General features: G+C 43.0%; 1 protein-coding gene across 1 annotated transcript in view; it reads right to left on the bottom strand.

Moving 5' to 3' along the window:
* The window catches only part of ATF3 (activating transcription factor 3), a 53,742-nt gene that overhangs the window by 15,799 nt on the left and 12,909 nt on the right, over positions 1 to 25,034 (bottom strand). The window lies entirely within an intron of this gene.

The raw sequence follows: 25,034 nt of genomic DNA, 5'->3' as shown, positions 1-25,034 counted from the left end.
ACCACACACCTGGGGCTCTCCTCAATGCTGGGTGGCCCTGCCAAGTATCCTGGGCTAGGAGGAGGGGATTTGGGTTCAGGGTCTGGTTCTGTCTTTGATATGCTTGAGCAAGGCACTCCCCCTTTCTAAGGCTCCCAACTTTTCTGAAGTGAGGAGCCTTGGACTGAGCTCTGATGGTCCTGAATGGGGACCCTCTGCCAAAGCCACCCTATGGGCCTCTGGCAACTTTCCCTAAGAGAGATGGGGAGAGAGAAGACATCATAGGTAAGGCACTGAATACCACAGGGGCAGACCCATTTATGCAATCTTTCTTCCCCTCCAAAAACTAGAGTTAAGAAATGCTGTCCAACTTAAACACAGCCTTTCTCCCACCTCCAATACTTCCAAGAGTTTTCATCCCCATGGACTAGGTGCCTTGTGAGAGAGGGGCGTGGCAGAACACCCCAGGCATGGATTACATCTCTGGGGACTTCTTACATGTAGCCCATCATCAACAACAATAGACATCTACCTTGGTCTACAGGGCCAAAACCCAGGTAGCAGATACTCCCATTTGAGAGATTAAATCCTGGAGACCCCAGAATCCAAAATGAAGTCCTGGAAGTCAGGGGATTAGCAGGACTCAGGAGACCTGGGATTCATTCACAGGTTTACCTCCAGTCAACTGAGTAAGTATACAGTGAGTATACAAGTCATAAACATGATGTCTCAGTTTCCCAGTCTATAAAACGGAACTACTTAGCATTGACTCCCCCTAGGTTGTTGTAAGAATCAAATGAGATAGTAGATGTGAAAGTGATTTGAAAATAAAAGATTTCTTTGGGGAAAGTTTTACTATAATTTTTTTGTCATTATGAAAATTTGGGAAACAGACAAGAAAAAAATATTACCCACAATCTCAACACTGTCAGCACTGTAGTGTGTTTCCCTCTAATCTTTTTTCTCATGTACATGATTGTAAAATATAGTTACGATTTTATATTGCATGCACCTTTGAAATTTGCTCTTTTTCTTGTTACCTCGAATGGTATATGGTCTTTCTTCTTAAAAATATGTCATTATAAAGTATACCATATATGCAAAAGATTACATAGAACACACACATATATACGTATACATTTTGATAATAAAACACATTGGGAACCCACCACTCAACAACTAGACCCCTTTGCCTCCCAGAGGTAACCACTATGCTGATTCTTATTACCATAACTTGCCAATGGATGTTGTATGATTTATTTAATCATTTCTCTACTTTTAGAATTTAGAGTGTTGCTAATATTTTGCTTGAATGCTATACACATTTAAATCTTTTTATAAGGGAAGGGGCATCAAATACCATCATTGCTCAGGATGCTTAAACGGGGTTAAAGAATGAGTCTTGATGCCTACCTTCAAATGCTACACAGGGCATATATATGGTGGAAGATGGAAGGACCCCCAAAGATTGTGACTACTTGTGCATTTTCCTTGTTTTCTAATATCCAAACAAAAAATCCTGCAGGCGCTTTTTCCTTCTTTTTTAATCCCTGCCCCTCTCTACTTCCCAACCTCCTTTATTTTCTCTTCATCTAGCTTGAAACAGAAAATGTAGTCTGCAGCATGGGCTAGTGGTACAGAATTAGTGCAGCCAGGCTCTGCTTCTCCCTGTGCCTTCAGGCAAAATTCTCACTGTAGCTCGGGCAGCTCTACCATCTCTATGCCAGTTTGGTGACATGAGTGGCTACCAGGTAGCTGGTCACCTCAGTCTGCACCTGAACAGGTGCAGATGTTTGGTGGTGATTCTCAGAACTAAAAGACACCATAGCAAAAAGGACCCTAGAAGTCATTCACTTCCATCTTTCTCAAACTGGACATGAGCACACACACAGGTGTACCAGGGCCATGAGATAAACAAAGGAGTTCTTACTTGAGTGTCTGCCTTAAGTAAAAAATCCTTAAAATGTTGTGTTATATTAAACATATATAGATCTAAGGAAAGAGAGAAGATATCAAATACATTCTGGGTTTAGCATCGGCTGCCAAAAGTTTTATTCCTGGGATCTTGAGAGGATTAGTTCCCTCCCTTCTTTTTTTTTTTTTTTTTTTTTTTTTTGAGACGGAGTCTCGCTCTGTTGCCCAGGCTGGAGTGCAGTGGCCGGATCTCAGCTCACTGCAAGCTCCGCCTCCCGGGTTCACGCCATTCTCCTGCCTCAGCCTCCCGAGTAGCTGGGACTACAGGCGCCCGCCACATCGCCCGGCTAGTTTTTTGTATTTTTTAGTGGAGACGGGGTTTCACCGTGTTAGCCAAGATGGTCTCGATCTCCTGACCTCGTGATCCACCCGTCTCGGCCTCCCAAAGTGCGGGGATTACAGGCTTGAGCCACCGCGTCCGGCCCCCTCCCTTCTTTCTAAGTGTAAAATGCTGCTATGTAGCATTCTGGGTGTTCCAGGCTATGTACTAAGCCCTTCACATACAGTTAATGCTTTTAATTATTGTAGCCACCCTTTGATGGACCTGTGAACATCTCCATTTTATAGATGAGGAAACTGAGGCACAGACAGGGTAAATAACTTGCCAGAAGTCACCTAGCTAGTGAGCAGTAGAGCAGGATTCAACCCAGGTGGTCTGACTCACAAGTCTGAGTGCACAGCCACGATACATACTACTTCCTGGCAAGTGCTCACGGGAAACTTGGGATGCTCTGATGCAGTTCAGGGCCCTCATTTGATGGATGAGAAAACTGAGCTTACAGAGGAAATGTGGCTCTCCATGGTGTCAGAATCATAAATTCTCATACCAAAAGGAACCTTAGCAGCCATTGAGACTCGTGAACCCCTTTTTTTCCCTCTGCCCGGGGAGATGCTGCTCTTGCTAAGATTAGGGTCAAGGTGAAAAAAGCTGATTGTGAGAAGAGCACCCTAAAACATTTCAGGGGCATCCTTAGCTAGTGGCTGACAAGGTATACTATCCCTGGGGCTGAAAAGGGGGTGGTGCAGGGTAGAAGCCAGGGATGGCAGAAAGAACCTGTGGTCAGATAGAACTGAGTTCAAATCCTCCTGCTGCCACCACTTATTTTGTTTTGAGAAGGTCCTATAACCTCAGTTTCTCCTGTAAAATGAGGATAATATCTATTTCCTCATTTATATCTGTTTCCTTAATCATGGGATTAACGAACAATGCACCTTCATTATACATTGTATACCTGTATCAAAATATCTCACGTACCCAATAAATATATACACCTACTGCATAACCCCCAAAATTAAAAAACAATTCACCCTCAAAAGTGCCATTAAATAAATATTACATTTTTCCCTCTTCATGCCTTACCCTTGAAGCTACCAGGTCATGTGGAAACCTGAGACACCAAAGTGTCTAGACCCTCATGGAAAGTTCTGTCCCTCAGGCTGACTTACTGACTGATTTGAAAACAAATTTAAAAATCTTGATGTGTGGCCAGGTCATATTTAGTAATTACTATTTACTGAGCACATACTACATGCCAGGCACAATAGTAAGCACTTTTAAAAATACCCAGTATCTTATTTCATCCTTATAATAACATGTGAGGTAGGTTTTTTTTAATCTCGGTTCTACAGATGAGGAAACCAAAGCACAGAAAGGTTAAGAAAATTGCTTGTGGGCACTTGATTTAAACACAGATCTGACTTATTTCAAAACTTATATTAAGCGATACTGTCCTCAGAATCTTAGAGAGCATGACGTGTGTTTACTTTTCTTTAGCGTTGCCTCCCTTGTTGAAAATGAGCACCCTCGCTTTACCGAAGTCTTGCTGAATGCACAGATGCTTCTAGAGTTGACCTTACCAGAAAATTCTTACTCCTGATGTCCCAGAGGATTCATGCTTAATAAATTCCAGATCCCTGTGCCCTCAGGGATGCCTTCTCCTCTGCCAAATTTGCAATTATTTCATAATTTGCTTTAACCACAAACATAAGCCCTGTTATCGACTGAGTAAACTGAATAGAGCTTTTTGGACTTTTATTATTTTCCCAAAATACGATGAACTTGAATCATCAGATGATGAACTTGTACTTGAAACTAGAGTGGCAGAGGGCAAAGTGAGTCACTCCAGTGAGTTTATGCCTATCAATCAATGCATCAAAATTGTGTCCTATTACCAGACACTGCTCTCAGCAGTCTACTTAGGCACCTTGGGGATAGAAGGGCAATACAAGAGCATTTCTTGACCTGAGGAGTTAAAAATCTTGTTTAGGTGGCAAATTAATATACATGAAGCAGATGTGCAGCAATATAGTAGGTATTATATATATATTATATATGTATGTATGTATGTTTAGTCCTCCAACATTTTAACGAGCACCAACTATATGCTGGATACGGTGTCAGAAGCTGCAGGTACACAGTGATGCATATCTGCCTTCCAGGTGCTCACAGCTCATGGGGAGACAGACTTGACAACAAATAGTTACAGCTTGATGCAGCAAGGGCTAAAGTGGGGCAGGATGGCTCTGCCCAGGAGAGCTGGCAAGAGCTGATGGCTGAGGTAACTGTGGAGCTGGATGTTGAGTTGACCATTTTCTAGGCAAGGGAAGTGGACAGGCATTCCAGGCATAGAGAAAGTCATATGAAGAGGCTGTCAGTGCCAGGAAGGGGCTGTGCCCTACTCATCTCTGTCCTTATTTCCAGCTCTTTGCACAGTTCCAGGCACATGCCAGACCCACAGTGAATATGCGTTCATTCAGTGGATGAAAATACAGAATGGAGAGAACATGCAGTGTGTTTGGAGAACAGTGAGGCAATTGCTGAGCAGGAGTATTCATGAAAGAGAGGGGACGTTAGGGAAGCAAGTCGGGGAAGAACAGAGTGTGATAGGCTTTGAAGATGTAATAATCAGTTTGAACTCTATCCCCAGAGACAAAGGGAGGGGGTCACAGGGTCTGTCAGTGGCAGATGGACACAAGCAGATGTTTTTTGAGAAAACTGCTGGTAGAGGGCTGAGGGTGGGCTGGATGGGAGAGAAGATGCCCATGGAGGGCCATCAGGAGGCTGCAACACTGGTCAGGTGAGGCCATCGGAGGCTGGATGAACTGAGAAGATGGTGGTATGCCTACTCTCATACGTTGTTCACTCAAAATAAAAATTATTCACAAAACATAATGCTCTTATGCGTACTGAAATTAAAAGAGCCTTTTCCCCCTGGATCTTGTCATTGAAAAATTCAGGATTGCTTCATTAAAGCTGAGCTTCCCTCACTTTTGGGGGCCCTCCCCATTACAGGTACCCTAAGCAGGTACCTGGTCAGTCTTGGGAGTACAGCAGTGTTGCCTCACCTGAGGCAGGGCTGGTGAGGAAAACAGGAGGGGATGATTTGGGGAAACTTCCAGGCAGACATCTTTGGATTTTGGCAGCAGCTTCGTTGTTAGGGTAGATGGAGAGGGGAGGAATCCCCCTATCTCAGATGTTATATAGCATAGCATTGGGGTGGGAAGAAACTGATTGGGTATTATAGGGAGTAGAAGTGAGAAGAGACTAATAAGTGCATTTTGGGACAAAATGCTTAGCAATGGGATGTCAAAGAAGGGAATGGTCCCTAGCCATCAGCATGTTGGGGATATCAAAGTAATGCAAAGACTCAGGGGGGAGAGGAGAGAGAGGGAGGAAGGAGAGCCAGGGTGGGGCCTAAGGCGTAATGTAGGAGTCAATGTCAGTGTGGATTATTGGAAATTTACAGATAATTACCAAGTACCATGAAAATCTACGTCACTGGTTCACAGCTGTAATCTGTGCTTTCCCTCAGGCTTTGGATAACAATATTTGCCCCAGCTAGCTTTCTTATAAAGTGATTAATGAGGACCAGGAACTGTCCTTCAAGAACCAGGAAAAGCCAGTGATCCTCAGCCTGGCATAATTGAGAATTGACAAACTAGACACTTATTTAAATAAGTCTTTTTTCAGTGCTATGCCACTATTTTAAAAGATATTCACAAAGAGGTTACAACTTAAGGAATGCTGTAGAGATAATGTGAGTTTTAAAGGCAAGATACATATCGTTTCACCTCAGTTAAAATGGTTTTATCCAAAAGACAGGCAATAACAAATGCTGGTGAGGATGTGGAGAAAAGTTAACCCTCATACACTGTTGGTGAGAATGTAAATTGTACAGTCATTATGGAAAACAGTTTGGAGGCTCCTCAAAAAACCAAAAGTAGAGCTACCATATGATCCAGCAATCCTACTGCTGGGTATGTACCCAAAAGAAAGGAAATGAGTATATCAAAGAGATATCTGCACTCTCATGTTTGTTGCAGCTCTGTTCACAATAGCCAAGATTTGGAGGCAACCTAAGTGTCCATCAACAGATGAATGGATAGAGAAAATGTGGTAAAATAAGCCAGGCACAGAATGGATAGAGAAAATGTGGTAAAATAAGCCAGGCACAGAAAGACAAACATCATATGTTCTCACTTATTTGTGGGATCTACAAATGAAACAATTGAACCCATGGACATAGAGAGTAGAAGGGATGGTTACCAGAGGCTCGGAAGGGTAGTGGGGGTGGGGGAAAGTGAGGATGGTTAATAGGTTACAAAAAAATAGAATGAATAAGACCTACTATTGATAGCATCGCAAGGTGACTGTAGTCAAAATAATTTGCTTGTACATTTAGAAATAACTAGAAGAGTATAATTGGATTGTGATACAAAAGATAAATGCTTAAGGGGATGGATACTCCATTTCCCAAGATGTGATTATTCCATCTTGCATGCCTGTATCAAAATATCTCATGTACCCCATAAACATACACACCTACTATGTACCCATAAAAATTAAAAATAAATAAATTTTAAAAAACGAGATACATATCAACACAGAACAATCATAACTCAATAAAAGCTATAAATAAACAACAAAATACATAGAATAAGGGAAATAAAGAAATTTCCATAAAATATTAAAAGTAGTTGTTGGAAGTATGAGTGGGTAACCTTTTCTTTCTTCTACTTATATATTTCTGAATTTTCCAATTGTTTTATAGTGTGGTTGTGCTAATTGCTAAAAGATGAAAGCATAAACTTTCATGAAGGCAAAAACTAATATTGCTGTGTGTCTTTCAAAGAGTGTATTTGCCTACTTTTTTCCAGTCCTGCCATTAAGGGGTACTTAAGACTGAGATTCCATCCAAATCAAATCCTAGCTTAATTAAATGTATCAAGCACTCCTTGAACGCCTACAATGTGCCAGGGGCTAAGATGGAATCCAGGAAAAAACAAAATCGTTTCTAAGGTAGGAGAGGGAATGATGAATTAATATTCAATAAGCTCAGTTTTTGTCCTGCTAAACCTCACAGTGACTTACATAAGCGAAACAGAAAGAAATCCAAAGTGTTCTAATCTACACTGAGAACACTGTGGTAAGTGGAAACAACACTGGGCCAAGGTTCAATTTCTGGTTCTGCACTAACTGAGAAACCTGAGGTCCCTCTCTGAGGGTCAGATTCCTCCTGTGTTAGTCAAGGAGGTTGTGCTAAGGGAAGGGCTCCAGAAGGCAGCAAGAGTCTCAACCTCTGCCACTTGCTGGCCTGGGACATTGAACGTAAAGCCAGTATGACCCACCTTGCAAGGCTCATATGGGGCAGGGGGTGAAAAGATAGATAGATGATTGCTAGATAGATAAATGGATGGATAGCTAGCTGGCTAAATATATATATAGAGAGAAATAGAGATAACTCAGTACCCAGAATATAACAACACATTAGTAAATGGGAGTTTCTATTATTATAAATTCTGAAATTCCTTACAGTTCTTCAATTTTGTGATTGTAAGCGCTGTGTCTACAGTCGATGATAATGAGGATGATGATCATGATGGTGATATTACTTTCTAAGGGCCCCTTTTTTCTTGTAGTCATTCCCTATTGACCAAAGTTCTACAGACGAGACACATACCTGGTCACATAAAAGTGAGTCACTGAGGAGGCCCCATATTTTCTCTGTATTGGATGTGCCTTGCTGGACAAATCACCTCTTTCCCTCAAATTCCAACACTTAGTCTCTGTTTTCTTATCTGAAAATTTGCCCCCGCCAACTTTATTCCTTACATAAAAGTGCTGTGAGGAATAAATTCATACACTTATTAATCACGTATGTATTGAGTGCCTACTGCATGCCTGGCATTGTTCAAAGAGCTGGAAATCCAAGAATGAACAAGACAGAAAGAGGCTCCACACTGGGCACTTAGCAGATACCCCAACATTAATTTCTCCTCTTAGGCTTAATTTAAATGGAAATAAGACAGCAGTGAGAATTCAAAGAGATTCTCAATTCAGAAGAACAAGTGTTATCTCTTCAGCATTCCTTTAAAGAATTTGGGAACGAAACACTGACTGTTAACTAGTTCACCATTTATGTGCTAGAGGGAAGCCACCTTCTTTTTCCCCCTTCGCATTGGCCTTGAAAGGGAACCCGTGGGTGAGAGGGGACCTTGTCCTTTCTTTCTGACATACAGAGCGTTAGCTTTAACTTTCACGTTCCCCACAGCACTCCACTGCCTTGGCTCTGTTACATGTCCTGACATGTAGAACCAAAGGAAAGACAAAGTGAAAATGAAACAAATGTTCCACCTGAGTCACTGTCTGTGTTTCTCTTTTATCACCAAAGCAATGAACTCCCACACAACTGAGGCTTGTTCTATTTAGGTTGTAAAACGTCACCTTTGTAATTAAAGCACACTATTATTGTTATAAAGTAAACAATTGGAAAACATGTTCTTAGAAACATCTCTCTGATTCATAAATATTTGGGTGGTGAAATCACAGAAGTGGAATGCTAACCTTGCTAACACGCTAGTGATAAGATCAGTAGGCACTTGTGTTACACGGGAAAGTTAGCCTTAGTGTGCAGTAGAAAAGTGAGATGGAAAAGAGGAGTTATCTTGTAATGGCCATTTGGAATCACGGAGGTTTAAAAAATATAAACTATTTTTTCTTATGTTAAATTTCACTTCACTTGTGTTGAATATTAATTCATTGAAGGAATATTTTGTTCCCACTCCACTGGGGCCACACCCCACAGGCACTTTAAGCCCCAACCGCTTGAGGCGCTAGTGGTTTCACTTTCTCATCAAGCCTCTCACATCCAACATTCTTGTCGATGACAGAATTTCCTCCTCCTCCTGCCATCCAAACCTTTCCATTTGCAAAACTGCTGTTTCATTTTATCTTTCAAAATCCAGTTTCAAAGTCACTTCCTTGTGTAGGTAAAATAATGTTAAGTCACATCCAGGACTAACCATGTAATTAGCGGGGCCTATTAACTAAATGCAAATGGGGAGCCCCTTGTTCAGAAATTATTGAGAATGTCAAGTCAGTGACAGCAAAGCATTAAGCCAAAGTGAAACCTGTTAAGGGTGGGACTGAACAGGTCATCCGGCTTGTGAAGCTAGCCATGGACACACCTTTTCTGTGTTCCCATAGTTCTTAGAGGATATTTTGGCTTCTTGGCCATTCAGCATCTATCCATCCCAATCAGGTAATGGTTTCCCAGTTTTCCTCTGGGAAAGCCACTCCCCTCACATTTCTGGTCCCTGTGCATTGGGTGACCAGTCAGAGCAAACCAGGCCAGGGACCACTGTGGTTGGTCCAGGAAGGGGTTCAGGATCTATGTAGAGCCACTGTGCTGCGGGAGTACAGGGCTGGGGCTGCTGGAGGCAGCTTACTAGCTGGCCTTGAAGGCAAGGGGCTGTAGCCTGGGGCTGCTGAGGTTGCCATGTGCAACTGGAGAAAAAGGACAGAGTCAAGAGGTTCTACATCAAACTGGGTGGCAGCCACATTTTCTGCAGAGTTTTCAGTTGTACGAACCAGCAAGTCCCCACTTTTTGTTAAGCCATTTTGTACTGTTTTTTTCTAACAAGCAAAAGAGTCCTAGGGGCTACACATCTATTCGGTCTTTATGTACATATTTTTATACATGTGTTTCCCTACAGTTTTATTAACTCCTTGGGAGTAAGTATCCTATTTTGCTCATCTTACCATCCTTAGTGGTTGAGATATTATTAAAATATCCTTTTACTTTTTAAATAAATAGAATTGTAATAGTAGATGGCAAAACAATAATTGACAACCCTGCAATTATCCTCGATTTCTGTTGTGAAACTTAACCAGTCTGTAGAATCGGAATGGCTGTGAGCCCCTGCACATGTATTCAGTTCAATACATGCTAAGTCCAGGTGGCCAGGCAATCAACCAATGGGTTAATTCTGCTCACAGGTGCTGGCAACACTCTCTTCTTTCCCCTGACCTGTAGGCGTGTAAGGGGCCCAGTAGCTTCAGCCCACAAAGCACATTCACACCCATTAGCTCGTCTGCATCTCCCACAACCCTAAAAAGGGGTCAGGCAGGGCGCTTCATCTCCATTTTACAGACTGGAGATTGAAATAGAGTCTGGGCAGTTTCAAAAACATGTTCTGTTTGTGTCTATAGACCCAGGCTCTCCTGTACCCCCTGACACCCTCATCTGAGACTCTTCTGCCCTCTGCCTTTGCTCTGTCTTCTCCCTCCTTGCTCTTTGACCCTTCTACCCTAGTAAGGCAAAATGTGTAAGAGGTAGAGTGACTTTTTAAATCTGACACCAGTAGGACTCTGTTTATTTATAACGGCACAAAATAAGCACAATGCCAACTCTGGAAAATTGTTAGTTTGTCTGTTTGTTTAGTTCATAGTCTCTGAATATTTACTTTTTATAAATAAGTTATTTGTATTTAATTTTAAAAGAAAAATAATGAATTCCAGCTAGAAACTTACAATAAAACATGTTATAGTCCTTGCCAATCTTCCATTACATTCATGAAGCATGTAGACTACCTAGGATGTGTCTTAGCCTCATGCATCATTTCTCCAGGCCTCATCTACAGGGGCTGCTGGCCAGCTGCTCTTCAGCTCCACCGAGCCCCAAATGGGAGGAAATGGAATTCAACTTCACAGGGAGGGCTAGACCAGACAGAGGGAAGACTGATGCTCTGTGAGTGCTCAGACATTGGAGCAGGCTACCAAGATGGGTGGGTGACGATTCCTTCTAGGTGGATGTGTGTGCCTGAGTGGGCACCCATATGCAGGCAACTCAAGGACTAATTGGAAATAGGGAGCTATCTTACGTGAAATCTGAGAGCTCAAGAATTCTGGGAGTGGCTACTGAACATCACAGATTGAACAGGGACTTTGGGGAGGTTCTAAAGATCTACAGAAAAATAAAAACAACCCTAGGGCTAAGAATGGTGACTGATATAAATAGAGACGCAGACACATAGGTATGCTTACAATCATTTACAAAGTCTTAAGAACACTTTTTTTGTTTTTAAAGAGACAGGGTCTCTCTCTATAATCCAGGCTGGAGTGCATTAGGGCAATCATAGTAGCTCACTGCAGCCTTGATCTCCTGGGCTCAAGTGATCCTCTAGCCTCAGCCTCCTAAATAGCTGGGACTATAAGCACATGCCACCATGCCCAGCTAATTTTTAAATTTCTTTTTTTTTTTTTTTTTTGGTACAGATGGGATCTCACTTTGTTGCCCAGGCTGGTCTTGAATGCCTAGTCTCAAGCCACCCTCCCACTTCAGCCTCTCAAAGCACTGTGGTTACAGATGTGAGCCACCACAAGCAAGAACACTTATTTTTAAATGCCATATTATCAATGGGTGTATTGGGCTGGCAGCACCTAAACCCATAGATCTGTTTTAATATCTCAAGAATTGAGACCATCAGATACAAGGGCTTCTTGTTGTGATGTAATAGAAAGCGCACAGCCCACCAAAGGGGTTGAACCTGAATGAAATCCGGCCCCTAGATCTGACTATTTGTTTTTGTGAAATTCAGAGGATAGAGGAAATGGTTAAACAATGCTGAGGATGTAATCAGCCAAATCCAGAATGAGGAAAATTCTACAGAACAAATTACCTCATTTCTTCAACAAATAAATGGCATGAAAAATAAGGAGAAAGAATATAGTAGGTTAAAATAGACTTAAGAGACGTATCAACCAAATATAGTGTGTGGACCTTGTTAGGATCCTGATTCTGTCAAACTAACTGTAAAAGGACATTTAAAGACATACTTTTGGAAATGTGAATCTAGATTAGCTAATTCAATGGTACTAGAAAACTGTAATTAAATTTGTTAGATATGTTGTGATTATTATCTTAAAAGCCCTTATCAGTCTTTAAAAGGAATAAAATACTTAGATGAAAGTTGAAAACATTGTAAGTGAAATAAACCAGATTTTTTAAAATGCTGTATGATTTCACTTAGATGAAGTGTCCAGAATGGTCAAATCCAGAGACAGAAAGTAGAATAGTGGTTACTAGGGGCTAGGCTGAGGGAGAAATGAGGAGTTATTGTTTAATGGGTACAGAGTTTCAGTTTATGATGCAAATGTTTTGGAGACAGATGGTGGTGATGGTTGCACACAATGTGAAGGTTCTTAATGCCACTGAATTGTACACTTACAAATGGGTAAAACAGAACATTTTCTGTTATGTACATTGTACTGCAATTTTAAAAGAAGTCCTTATCTGTTAGAAACATACTCTGAGATGCCTATGATTTGCTTTAAAACACTCCCACCCGACAGAGGTTGCAGTGAGCCAAGATCACTCCACTGCACTCCACCCTGGACAATAGAATGAAACCCTTTCTCAAAAGTAAATAAATAAATAAATAAAAATAAATAAAAATTCCCACCCTACCCTACCACCCCATAAAAGAAAAGTGTGCGGAAGGGGAGATGAAATAAGATAGGCAAAGTATTGATAATCGTTAAAGCTGGATTTCATGTATATGAGGATTTATGTGTGTATGTTTGCAAATTCCCATGATTAAAAAGTTTAAAAATGACTGCAGAATGCCTCACTATCAAGGATAAATGAATACAGTGCAAATCTGCCCACAAACGTAGCTGAGCCCAGCTGATTGGAGGAGCGCACACAATGGACTGGGGCCGAGCGATGGAGAGCATTCCCCATGGCCAATCCTTGGCCATCGGGTGTCTAAAGAACACCTATGTTTTCAAAACTACATCCCGACCTCTGCTCTTGCCAGAACATCCCAGTGACCTTCTCAGCTGGTTTCCTGAGCTTCTGGATTATATTTTTTCAAAAAAAAGCCAAGATATCACTTTAGATTTTCTTGCAAGAGGAGCCTGGTGGCAGTTGTTGAATATAGTTGAGGAACAGAAGGGCACAGGCTGGTGAGAACACTCAGGAAAGGTCCTCTCTGTCTAAGGAGACTGGAGAGACTGTGGTGCAGGAGGCTCCGTTAGGAAGAGGGGTCTTAACACATGCCCTTAAGAAGGTGGGGAAAAGTATTCCAAGTAGAGGACTCAGAATATGCAAAGATAAGGAAGCATAAAAAGGAGTATGTCTCTCTCCAGAAAGGGAGAGCAGCCACATGTCCCTGGTACAGGATACAGGGGAAGAGGCAGCTGGGAAAGTTGGGATCAGATGGTGGATGGTCTTGTATGTATTGCTATGAATTGTATTCTTTCAACAAACGGAGAGGCTACCAAGGGCCGTGTTCTTTGCAAAGATGTACAAGAAACCAGACCCATGAGAGAGGAATATTTTTCACTTCTGTGCAGTCTTTCTTCCTCATCTATGTGGTTGGTGCACTTACCTTATAGTAAGAGCCATGAAAGTACATTATCCTGCTCCCCTAATGCTGCCCATATCCAATGCTAACTTGGTAAGTCTTTCAACAGGAGACTCATTAAGCTTATATTACCACTCAAAGTGGTGCCCGGGAAATGTGCAATTTCTGATGGCACAATAATACAGATGGCCACTGAAAAATGAGTATCTGCATTTATGGCTCCTGTGTTCACACTGAATTCAATTTTTGAGTATTTCCACCTGTTACATTTTAAAAATTAAAGTAATATATGCACAAGAGAAAAGAAATCAGATAATAAGGAAGTGTTTATATTGAAAACTAGCAGGGCTCACCCCACACACATGCCACCTGCCAGAGACTACTACCTTTAACGGCCTCTTTTTAAAATTATTTGGGTGGTGAACTTCCTAACTCCAAAAAATATGCTTATGTGACTTTTTAAAAACAGTTTCTTGGTCAGTTTAAGACGTTCTTTTGTTCTTCTTCTTTTTTTTTTTTTTTCTTTTTTTTTTGTGAGACAGAGTCTCACTCTTGCTGTGCAGGCTGGAGTGCAGTGGTGTGATCTTGGCTCACCGCCACCTCTGCCTTCCTGGGTTGAAGCAATTCTCCTGCCTCAGCCTCCTGAATAGCTGGAATTACAGGCACTCTTTTGACTCACCTCTATAAAATAGAATATAACTTCCTATTCCCTTCCCCCAACTTTTTTATTTATAATTTACTTCTACTATGGGTTTCCGCTGTACACTTATATGATATACTTAATCTTCTATTTCTTTCTCCATCTAGAAAGTAACTTTTGACTCCCTAGTACATTAGCTGAGGATATCATCACAGTTCCCTTCTTTCTGTCTCTCCCTTGCTCCCATTATCTGCTATTTGTACCTTTAATTTTGCATCAAGAATGAAAACATTTACAATGAGCTCTGTTTCCATTCTCATGTCTTCCTTGCTTTGTGGGTAGGTTGATTTTAAGAGTGGAGAGCTAATAGACAAGGTTTGCATTATTATGACTATGTCAACCCAGGATTGCTGTGATGCCGAGGAGTATGCTAGGATCACATTTCTCCACCCGGCCACAGTCACCATTCATGGCCACTTCAAGGAGAATGTGCCTGGTGAAAGCAGAAAAATAGACTCTCTCTTATGATCTGGGTTCAAATGTTCAAAGTGATGCTATATTTTAGATGACTTTGGATTGGGAGAATAATTTTGTTTTAAAAATGTAAATACGCCTTCATATTCACAGAAAAAATGTATATACATGTATTACTTATATTTTTGAAAAGGAAGTTATTGCCAAGTATGAAGGTGACTAAAATATGGCATCATTTTGAGCATTTGAAGGAGTGATTATGTGGATGGTGGAGGAAAAAATCAAAATTCAAAATGTCCAAGATGAGAAATAAATAATGTCCAAATGGAAAAAGCAGGAAATGAGCAGTATACATACATGATTGATAAATATGGAGAAGAAACAGTGAAAAGAATAGAAAGCAACTGCCTTCAGGGAGTGGGAATCAGGTGTGGGCTTGTATGGGCTGGGAGACTGGTTTTTGTTTTTTGTTTTCCATTATAAGCCTTATAGTATTGTTAGAGTTTTTAAGCTTTGTACATGTATTACTTTGATTAAAAGTAAATTAAATTTAAAAAGAGAGTAATTGTCCTTCTCATCCTACCCACAAGGTAATTACTGCTGCCCCAACATGATAGGCCTTGGGGCGCTAAAAAGATAATCCAAAGCTCTAAAAAGATAATCCAAAGCTCTTTGTGCGAAATGAATCATGTCTCCCGGTGGTGACACCCTAGGGTGATGAGATGTGATTCTTTATTGGTAGACACAATGTCAGTAAACCTGTCTTTACTCTTGAGCCAACTGGGTCTACCTTTTCCCTGGTGGGAGCTGGTGGAAACATGCCGGGTTAGGGCTATTTCTGAGCGGGGTGGGGAGTGGAGAAAGTGTTGTTTCAATTAGTCCCCTTGACTAATCCACGCCCTGCCTGGAGTCTCCTAGTCCTAAGCCTCTTCTGTTGGGTTTCAACGTCTCCTTAAAACAAGCTTCTCAAGGCGAGAGGGGTAGACTCCCGGCTGCAGGGGTAGAAGAAGCTACAGAGGACAGCCCTCTTGAGTCAGGCTTAATGGCTAATTTTCCCTGATCTCAACATCCCCCCTCTCACTCACCTCCCACAATCACTGTCACCCCACATGCTGAGTCTCACAGGGGTCTACAGAGGGACTGCACCACCCCCCCGCCCCGCCTGCCCCTGCCGCCCCAGCAGGTGCCTTGCTTAGACTGCTGCATTGCTAAACTAAGTACCGGCACCCCATCCCACACTCCCCATTTTCCACAGTTCTGTTGACATCTCTTGTCTGCTGTTATCTGTCTTCCTGTTCTGTCATTTAAGATAATTCATTTTTTAAATCCCTGTAGTGGACTTGGGAAGAAAGAGAGGAGATACACACATATGTGTGAATGAATGGTTAATGCTTCACTTTAACTGAAGTTACAACTGACTTTCAAATGGAAAGGCTGGATTTTATCTGCTGTTTTCTGCCCTCTGTTTTAAGTTCATATTCTGGGGTATTTCCATGTTAGCAAAACTTTGTCCTTTGACCAATGGCAGCGTCCCTGAGTCCAGCCTGTGGGCTTCTAAGCATGTGGGTTGGTCACAAGAGGTGCAGACTAGAGATTGTGGTTTGCGTCACATAACCCAACCCCATGGCAGCAATCCTGACTTCTGCAAAATCCCACTCACAAGTCAGTTGTTTGGAATGCAAAACATATTTTCCCATAGAAACAACATCATAAAGGAATATTTTAGTTCTCAGGTCAGCTTTCCAAAAAGTCTGTCTGATGCAGATAAAAACTCATAGGTATAAATATTCTTAATTTATTAATGTATTCATCCCCACCATTTATTGAACACCAACTATGTGTAATTTAAGCATGACATTATTATTGCAGGATTCTATCAAACACAATCTTTTAAATACATCACTTTCCTCTATTTTTTAGCTTCCATTGTTTTTAACTTGGAAGCTCTTCTCCAAAATGTAATCTTCTTCTCCCGCCTTCCCTCTAACTCACCCATTCCACTTTAAGAGAAAAAGGCAAAACTTGTGTCAGAGTCAGTAAAAACGTTCATTTGGTCAGTGCAGAAAGTTCCCAGAACTTCTCTGCACCTAGAGGGCTCCTCTGCCCTGTGGAGGGCCCAGCCCAGTGTCACTTTCACAGTAAGAAGCTGCTCATTGTACTTTCCCCAGGGCCCTCCAGGGACTTAGGTAAAATTGAGAATTGGCTCCCCGTCAATTATCTTTGGGATTCCTAAGGTTGCAGCACTGACCTGAACACAAAGTCACTTTTTAAGGCTTAACGTGATAACTGTTGGCTATTTTTTGCCTTCCCATAAAATTCAAAGGTAACTGGAGCCTGTTGCCAGTTCAGTGCTTCACATGTTTATTTTCTCCTACGTCAATTCATGTCTGGCTTCCAGAGGGCTCATGCTGTCCACTCATGAGGCACGGGCGACAGCTACTTTGTGGTGGAGATTGGAAACTCTCACCAAATGAAGTTCTTTGGCATGTTCTCCAAAGTTATTCAGGGCAGGAATATTATTCAAGATGGCAAACTCATACTGATGTAGTCATTCATTCATTCACCAAATACTCCTTTAGTGCTTACTGCATGCCAGGCACTGTGCTTGGTCCTGAAGATGCCCTGTGGAGTCACTGCTACATCATTAACTCTGCACTTTGAGCAGCAAAGAGGAAGGAAGTGCCATATCCTAAGAGGAGTATTCCCTCCCACTGACTTGCCCCAAATAAAAATTCACCAGCTTAGGAGAAAAGGGAGAAAGGGGAGAGGGAGAAATAAGGGAGCTGCCTGTGTGGGTCCTCCTTCCCCAGTCATGCTCTGGGTCAAGAGATAATAGAAACTTCACAACTAATTAGGGAACCCCAGGATGGAGGTTCCCTGAGCCCCCTTCCACAGGTGACCTCCCCCAGAAGCCTGTGTGTGAAGGTAGAAGAGGCATGGCTGAGTGAGGCATCCAGGCAGATGGGCTGAGGACAGACTCACAGTCTAGTGCAAAAAGAGGAGCCAAGACCTCCCCTGCCCACAGGCAGGACCCCGGAGGGTCGAGAGAGGCTACAGGACCCAACAATTTTGGGAAAAGGAGAATGCCAAGGCCACTGGAGACCACAACAGATCCTAGGTCATTTGGAAGGAAGTCAGGAGGATGGGTGCCAATGACCAAAGGCCCAGGGGACTCCACACTCCAACAAAGCCACTGTGGACAAAGAGCAACAACCATAGAGCAGGTGCTTCTCTCTCTTGGCACCAGGGCAAAAATAACCCTCATTTTACACACACACACACGCGCACACACACACACACCCCTAGAACTGAGAGCCCCTCTAGGAAGAATGTGAGAAAATCTGCCTAGGTCGATAACCGGAAATGACCCTGTAACCCTTCATTTGGCTGAGGTTATCTGAAGAAGACTCTGTTTTCTGTGACAGAGGGAGGGTTCAGAATTTAAGAATTACAAAATATAATCTATTACAGTTTTGCACACATGAATATGTGGCCTATGAAACTTGCTCCTGCTTCACACACAAATAAATGTTTAAAGCCACATATCTTCATAAATTCTCAGGGAAAGCAAACAGGTGCTGAAACAGAGGGAAGCCCCTACATTGGATGGGGTGGTTTGAGGTGGCCCCTCCACGGAGAGTTCCCCTGATGGTGAAGCCTGAAGGAGAAGGTGCCAGCCAAGCAGAGAATCCTAAGGAGAGGGCTCTGGGCAGAGGCAACAGCACCAGCCAAGGTCCTGAGGCAGGAAGGGATTCAGCTGTTTGAGGAACTGAAGGAAGTTCGCCAGGACTGGCCATGGGGGCAAGGCAGAGAGAGCCAGGCTGAGTCTGGAGAGGTCGACAGGCAGGAGGCCCCAGCAGCGCCTTTGCATCCCCAGGGCTCAGCAGCCCCAGAGCTGCCACGCACAGGAGCCCCACTTGCCTTTCACTCCCCGGCTGTTAGTAATCCTTCCTCTCACCATCCTGTGGATCGGCCTCACTATTCAGGCACTTCTCCCTGTCCCCTTAGAGGCTCCCTCACCCCCTCGGCCCTCAGAATACATCTTATCTTGTAGGGTTTCTCTTCTCCTTTTGGTACCTGACAGGTTGGAGAGGGGACACCATAAGGTGATCACAGGACTGGAGAATGGGCAGCCACAGGGCTGTGTTTACCATGCAGATTCCTGAGTCTCTGTCCCAGGTATCCTCATACACAAAGCCTGCCTGGAGTCCTGCGATCTGAGTGACCAGAAATTTCCCACAAGAGTTCCATACAGGTGGCCTGGGAGCCGCAGTTGGAGAGACTCCAGGTGAAAAAGAGAGGCCATGTTAGGCAGGAGGGGGAAGTGAGGGACAACTTTATAAAGAATTTTAACTCCAGCATAGCATGATGATGAATTTTATGTGTCAGCTTGACTGGGCCATGGGGTGCCCAGATATTTGGTCAAGCAAGATTCCGGGTGTTTCTGTGAGGGTGTTTTGGATGACCTTAGCATTTACACTGATGAACCAAGTGAAGCCGATTGTCCTCCCTGTGTACGTAGGCCTCATCCGGTTGTCTGAAGTCCTGAAGACAGCAAAAAGACTAAGTAAAAGATAATTCCTCCTGCCTGACTGCCTTTGAGCTGGGACATCAGTTTTTTCCTGCCTTTGGACTTGAACTGAAACATCAGCTCCTCCTGGGTCTTGAGCCTGCCAGCCTCAGACTGGAACTGCACCACTGGCTCTCCCCAAGCTTGCTGACTACAGATCTAGTGGCCCATCAATCTCTGTAATTGCATGAGCCAAGTCCCTTACAATAAATATCTTATACACATGCGTCTTACTAGTTCTGTTTCCCTGGAGAACCCTGAGTAACACAGGGAGTAACAGCTGTTTTCTGCTTTCAGGACGCTCAGAACTTTGTATTCCGGTGGGAGAAAATCTGTCCGGATGGTAAAAGTTGTTCATAAATACATACTGGTGTAAGAAATCAAGAAGTGGTATGCAGCATAGGTCTCTTTGGGGGACTTTAAGAAATAATTATAGCTGCTCTTTACAAGTACTATGAGTACCCTGTGTGTGAGAGGTGATATTTTATCTCCTCCCCCTTGTAAATACTTATGTAACGTCTGGCTTTCTTGCGTTTCACCTACCATGAGGGCAGAGATACGGTCTGTTTTGGTCATCACTGTATCTGTGGGAGAGAGCCCAGGATATGGTAGGTACTTGGAAAATACCTGTTGAATGCGTCAGTCCATGTATTTCTAATCTTTACAACAATGCCACATGGTAGATACTATGATCCCCATTTTAAAAAAAAGGAAACTGATGCCCAGCGGGAGTGTTGTTATTCTCCAATTACTATGCCCCACCCCTTCCATCCACTTCCTGCCCTCCTCTGTGGCCTGAGGGGCTAAACTCTACAGACTTATAACCTGTGCTCCTGGCTAGGGAAAGAGAGAGGTCAAGGTTAGGACCTCTGTTCCAGGGCATTGTTCTGACAGTGGCTGTGTTTCTCCAGGGCCACAGCCCCTGTCAGATGGCTCTTGTCCATGATGCCAGCTTTCAATAGGATCCAATAAAATATTCCCTCCTCTTGCCCCGTAAGCCCGGGTGGTGATGGCTTTCTGCGATTACTAGTTCCTCAGTGCTTCACCATCCCCTGTGGGTTCCTGTAATCCTGCCCAAGCCTCAGTTAATAGTCCCTTTGCTAAACTCTCCTCAGTTAAACGTGCTGTGTGTGCCATCAATTTCCTGCTGGCATCTTGACTGATAAAGAGAAACGAAACCCAGGAGGCTGAAACAGGAGGATCACTTGAGCCCAGGGGTTCCAGAGAGTAGTGCACTATAAGCATGCCTGTGAACAGCCACTGCACCAGCCTGGGCAACATAGCGAGATGCCATTGCTTAAAAAACAAAAACAAAAACAAAAACAAAAACAGAGAGAGAAATTAGATAACAAAGTCACACAGCTAAAAAGCAGTGGAGGCAGGCGTCAGACACTGAAGTGTCTAGCTATGAAGCCCATTTTCATTTTGTTATACCTCATATTCTTCTCTCAGAAACTGGTTAGGAATGAGCCTGCCCCATGACAGTCTATGTTTTCCTCTAGACTATTCCATAACCCTGGCATTCTTTAGCACTCTCCCTTTCCCTAGAGAGACGAAGGGTGGCAGCATGGAAATAGGGCTCAGCCTTTTGTAACCCAAGAGACCTGGATTGGAATCCAAGCTCTGCTACTGATTTTGTGACTCGGCAAGGGCTTGACTTCTCTGAGCCTGTTTCTCGGTGTGTAAACTGAGAGTCATACTTCAGCGGGAGCTAATGAGGATTGAGTAAGCAAATGTATTTCTATCAAGAGCTCAGTCAAGTTGGCCTTTCTTCTCCTTTCTCCTAAGCACAGGTCTCATGGAAAGGCCGGAATACTTGCCTGAAATCACTCAGTGTCTGGTTTAAAGTGCTGCTCAATCCCTCTGCCGGGACAGATGTCAGGAGCTTTGACAGTTGGAAAAAACGCCCAGGCATGTTTCAGAAGGTGGACTGCAGAGCGCTCAGTGCAGGGGACCGAAGCCCAAGCCTTCTTTCAGGCATTGTTTTACTGACTTTCTTGCGACATGGCAAAAGGTGAATCTCATGACCAGTGTGTGTTTTCTCCAGCACTAATGACTGTGACTAAAATAGAGCTTTGTGGGGGAGAACCCACACAGCCCTCCCCTTGGAGAAGTTCTGAAGGCTGCCCTACTTTGCTTTGCCAGGGTGCATTGGGTTTGAGAGCCATTGGTTGGCAACTTCAGTCTCTCTATAAGCCTCAAAATGTGCAAGAGAAAATGCATTAATACGGGCTCACCAATACAGAATTTACAGAGGCTGGCCTGGTTCCTTTCCAAAAGGTGGTGCACAATGAAGGTTAACTTCTGAGGTGGGAAGGGTTGCCAGATAAAGGATAGGGTGCTCAGGTAAGTGTGAATTCCAGATAAACCGCAAATATAAGTCTGCCCCACTCAATGTTTGGGATATAGTACACTAAAAATTCTTTGTTTCTATTTGAAATTCCTGCTTACCTGGGCCTGGTATATTTTCATTTGCTAAATTTTGCAATCCTGTAAGTGAGGGGAAGGGAGATGTTTCACTGGCTTACAAAACATTGTTTTCAAGCATTCTTCACACATTTCAGAAGCTTCATTTTACTCAGAAACCAATGTGCTTGTTATGAATTGCTTTTTTATACTCACTAAAAGAGGACTCTAAATAGCATCCTATCAACTGAGTTCTGATGTCTATTCCTTGAAATAATAAAACTGTATTTCCTTAAGAATATGCAATTATATCCTTTATCTAGAAGCCATGTATCTGAAAACCTCAAGTATCAAAATGCTGACAAACTTTTATTATATCTGTGTGTAAGATATTTCACATGTATATATTAAGTATGTCTTTGGGTACTCAGTAATTATTTTATGATTTTCATTTTATGAAAATCAAAGTCACCATTGTGTGGTTTGCATTTTCATAGTATGGACCATATTTTGCTTATGCTGTTTATTTCTCTTCAAACCATTAATAACTATATGATAAAGTATAATTTTATTGCAGTGCAAGTGTCTAAGGAACCACAGACAGTTTTTGTATTTTAAATTCCATAAAACATTCTTCCATTGACAAAAACAACATCAACAACAACAAAATAAAACTCCTACAACACCCATAAGAAATGCCATGGGGTTCATGCAGTTCACTCAGGGTACTGCTGAGCTCTTCTTACATATCTACTCAAAAAGTTCTTGGTTTTTGGACTTTCCATCTCAAGCAGGTAGAGGGGAGCAAACTAGGAATGTGGCTAGGACTTCCACTAAAGTCAGGTACACCGAGAGCATAAGAGCAGAAGCCCCACTGAGACACAGGACCAGAAACTCCAAGAGTCCTGCAGGGGCCGGCAGATCTGCGCACGTGCCAGCCCTTAGGCAGCACTGTGTTACTGAGACACATAATCATGTTGCATGTCCTCATGAAAACTTTAAATTACATGCAAGTCAAAAATTTTGTCTTCCCATCCCTCTCTGGAAAAGGTACCATAGCACTTTAAAATATACTATTCTATGGCCAGGCGCAGTGGTTCACACCTGTCATCCCAGCACTTTGGGAGGCCAAGCTGGGCAGATCACTTGAGGCCAGGAGTCCAAGACCAGCCTGTCCAACATGGTGAAACCCTGTCTCTACTAAAAATACAAAAATTAGCTGGGCATGGTGGGGGGCACCTGTAATCCCAGCTATTCAGGAGACTGGGGTGACAGAATCACTTGAACCCGGGAGGTGGAGGTTGCAGTGAGCTGAGATTGTGCCACTGCACTCCAGCCTGGGTGACAGAGCGAGACTCTGTCTCAAAATAAATAAACAAACAAAATGTATTACTATAGTTTTGGGAATCCTAGACAATGTCACACTTTTCTCAGAAAATTAGAGTGCTGCAAATGTAGGGTAATTAAAACTGGATTTTAATATGCTTGTCCTTAGTAGTGAAGATAGAGTGAAGAATGACTATCACATATTACATAAGCAAGTGAAGGCTAGGTATGGTGGCTCACGCCTGTAGTCCCAGTGCTTTGGGTGGTGAAAGCAAGTGGATCACTTGAACTCAGGAGTTTGAGACCAGCCTGGCCAACAGTCTCCACTAAAAATACAAAAATTAGCCTGGTGTGGTGGTATGCACCTGCAGTGCCAGCTACTCGGGAGGCTGAGGTGGGAGGGTCACTTGAGCCTGGGAGGCAGAGGTTGCAGTGAGCAGAGATCGTGCCACTGCATGGGCAACAGAGCAAGACCCCATCTCAAAAAAAAAAAAAAAAAAAAAGTAGAAATTTGAAAGAAAACAGTAGTGAAAATGAAAGCATTCTCCTCCCAATAGAGTTCACACTCTGTTGAGAAGGATACAAGTAAGTAATTGTGTCCATCAGGATAGCTTAAATTATGCTGCAGTAACAAAGAACTCTACAATTGTTTCTTTCTTTTTTTTTTTCCTGACCTTGTGATCCACCTGCCTCGGCCTCCCAAAGTGCTGGGATTATAGGCATGAGCCCGGCCTACAAATCTGTTTCTTAACCAAGGTAGTTTATTTCTCATTCACCCTACTCCATATCGGCTGGGATCTGCTCTGCTTTTCTCCGAGCCCAGGCTAATGAAGCAGCCATCACATCTGGATACAGCATTGTCATTCTTCCATGAGATGCTCATTTTATAGAAGAGGAATCCTGGATTTAGGATGATTAGGTGGCTTAACTAGGCAAGAGCAGAACCAGCCCTGAAACCAAGGTCTTTTAATCCCTACACCAATACTTCTTCTCTTCTACAGATAAATTGTGCTGTGTACTAGGCTGACTGTTTCCCAGAGGGACTGGGAGTAAACAAAGCTCCAGGTTAAACTCCAAAAGTTCAGTCCTTCAGTTTTTGATATGTTAGCCATCATTCATTGACTCAGTTTACCATGTGTTGGCACTATTTTATGCACTGGGGATACGATGGTGATTAAAAAAAGATATACTGCCCTGGTCCTTGTGGTGCTTAGAGTTTTATGATGGGGAAGGTACATGGAACTGAGCTTCCCAAGCTTGGAAAGGAAGACTAAATAAAACGGCTCTAGAAGGCCGTGAGCAGTGGCTCATGCCTGTAATCCCAGCACTTTGGGAGGCTGAGGCAGGTGGATTGCCTGAGGTCAGGAGTTCGAGACCAGTCTGGCCAACATGTTGAAACCCTGTCTCTACTAAAAATACAAAAATTTACCAGGCGTGGTGGTGCACGCCTGTAATCCCAGCTACTTGGGAGGCTGAGGCAGGAGAATCACTTGAATCTGGGAGGCAAAGGTTGTGGTGAGCCAAGATTGTGCTGCTGCACTCCAGCCTGGGCGACACAGCAAGACTCCGTCCCCAAAAAAAAAAAAAAAAGAAAAGAAAAGAAAAAACTCCAGAGAGTTGCCTGAGGCTCTAGCTCCTAGAAGTTTCTTGCCTAGGGGTGTGGGAGGACACAGACACAGCCTGGTGGTTGGGAATGAGTCCACGACTGGGTCCGCTCTGTCCCTATCATCACTGAGCAGCAGTAACCCTGAAATGCTCCCAGAGACTCTGGTTCTGGGTCGGGGAGCTGGAGGGCTGAGTGGACCACTGCAATAGTGGAGAAGAAGGAGGGATGAGCACTGAGTGAGGAAGAAAAAGACAGAAAACCAAACCAAACAAACATCACTTTCCCCTGAAATGAGCCGGCAAACTCAGCTTTCAAAATACATGAAGAAATCTAATGCTAAGGAAGATAGCCAACAAAGTGAATAGTCAGGACAGGATTCTACTCCTGGTTAAAAGTAGAAAAAAGATCCA

Source organism: Macaca fascicularis, chromosome 1 (assembly GCF_037993035.2).
Source record: "Macaca fascicularis isolate 582-1 chromosome 1, T2T-MFA8v1.1".
NCBI lineage: Eukaryota > Metazoa > Chordata > Mammalia > Primates > Cercopithecidae > Macaca > Macaca fascicularis.
This window is presented reverse-complemented; position numbering and strand designations above follow the sequence as displayed.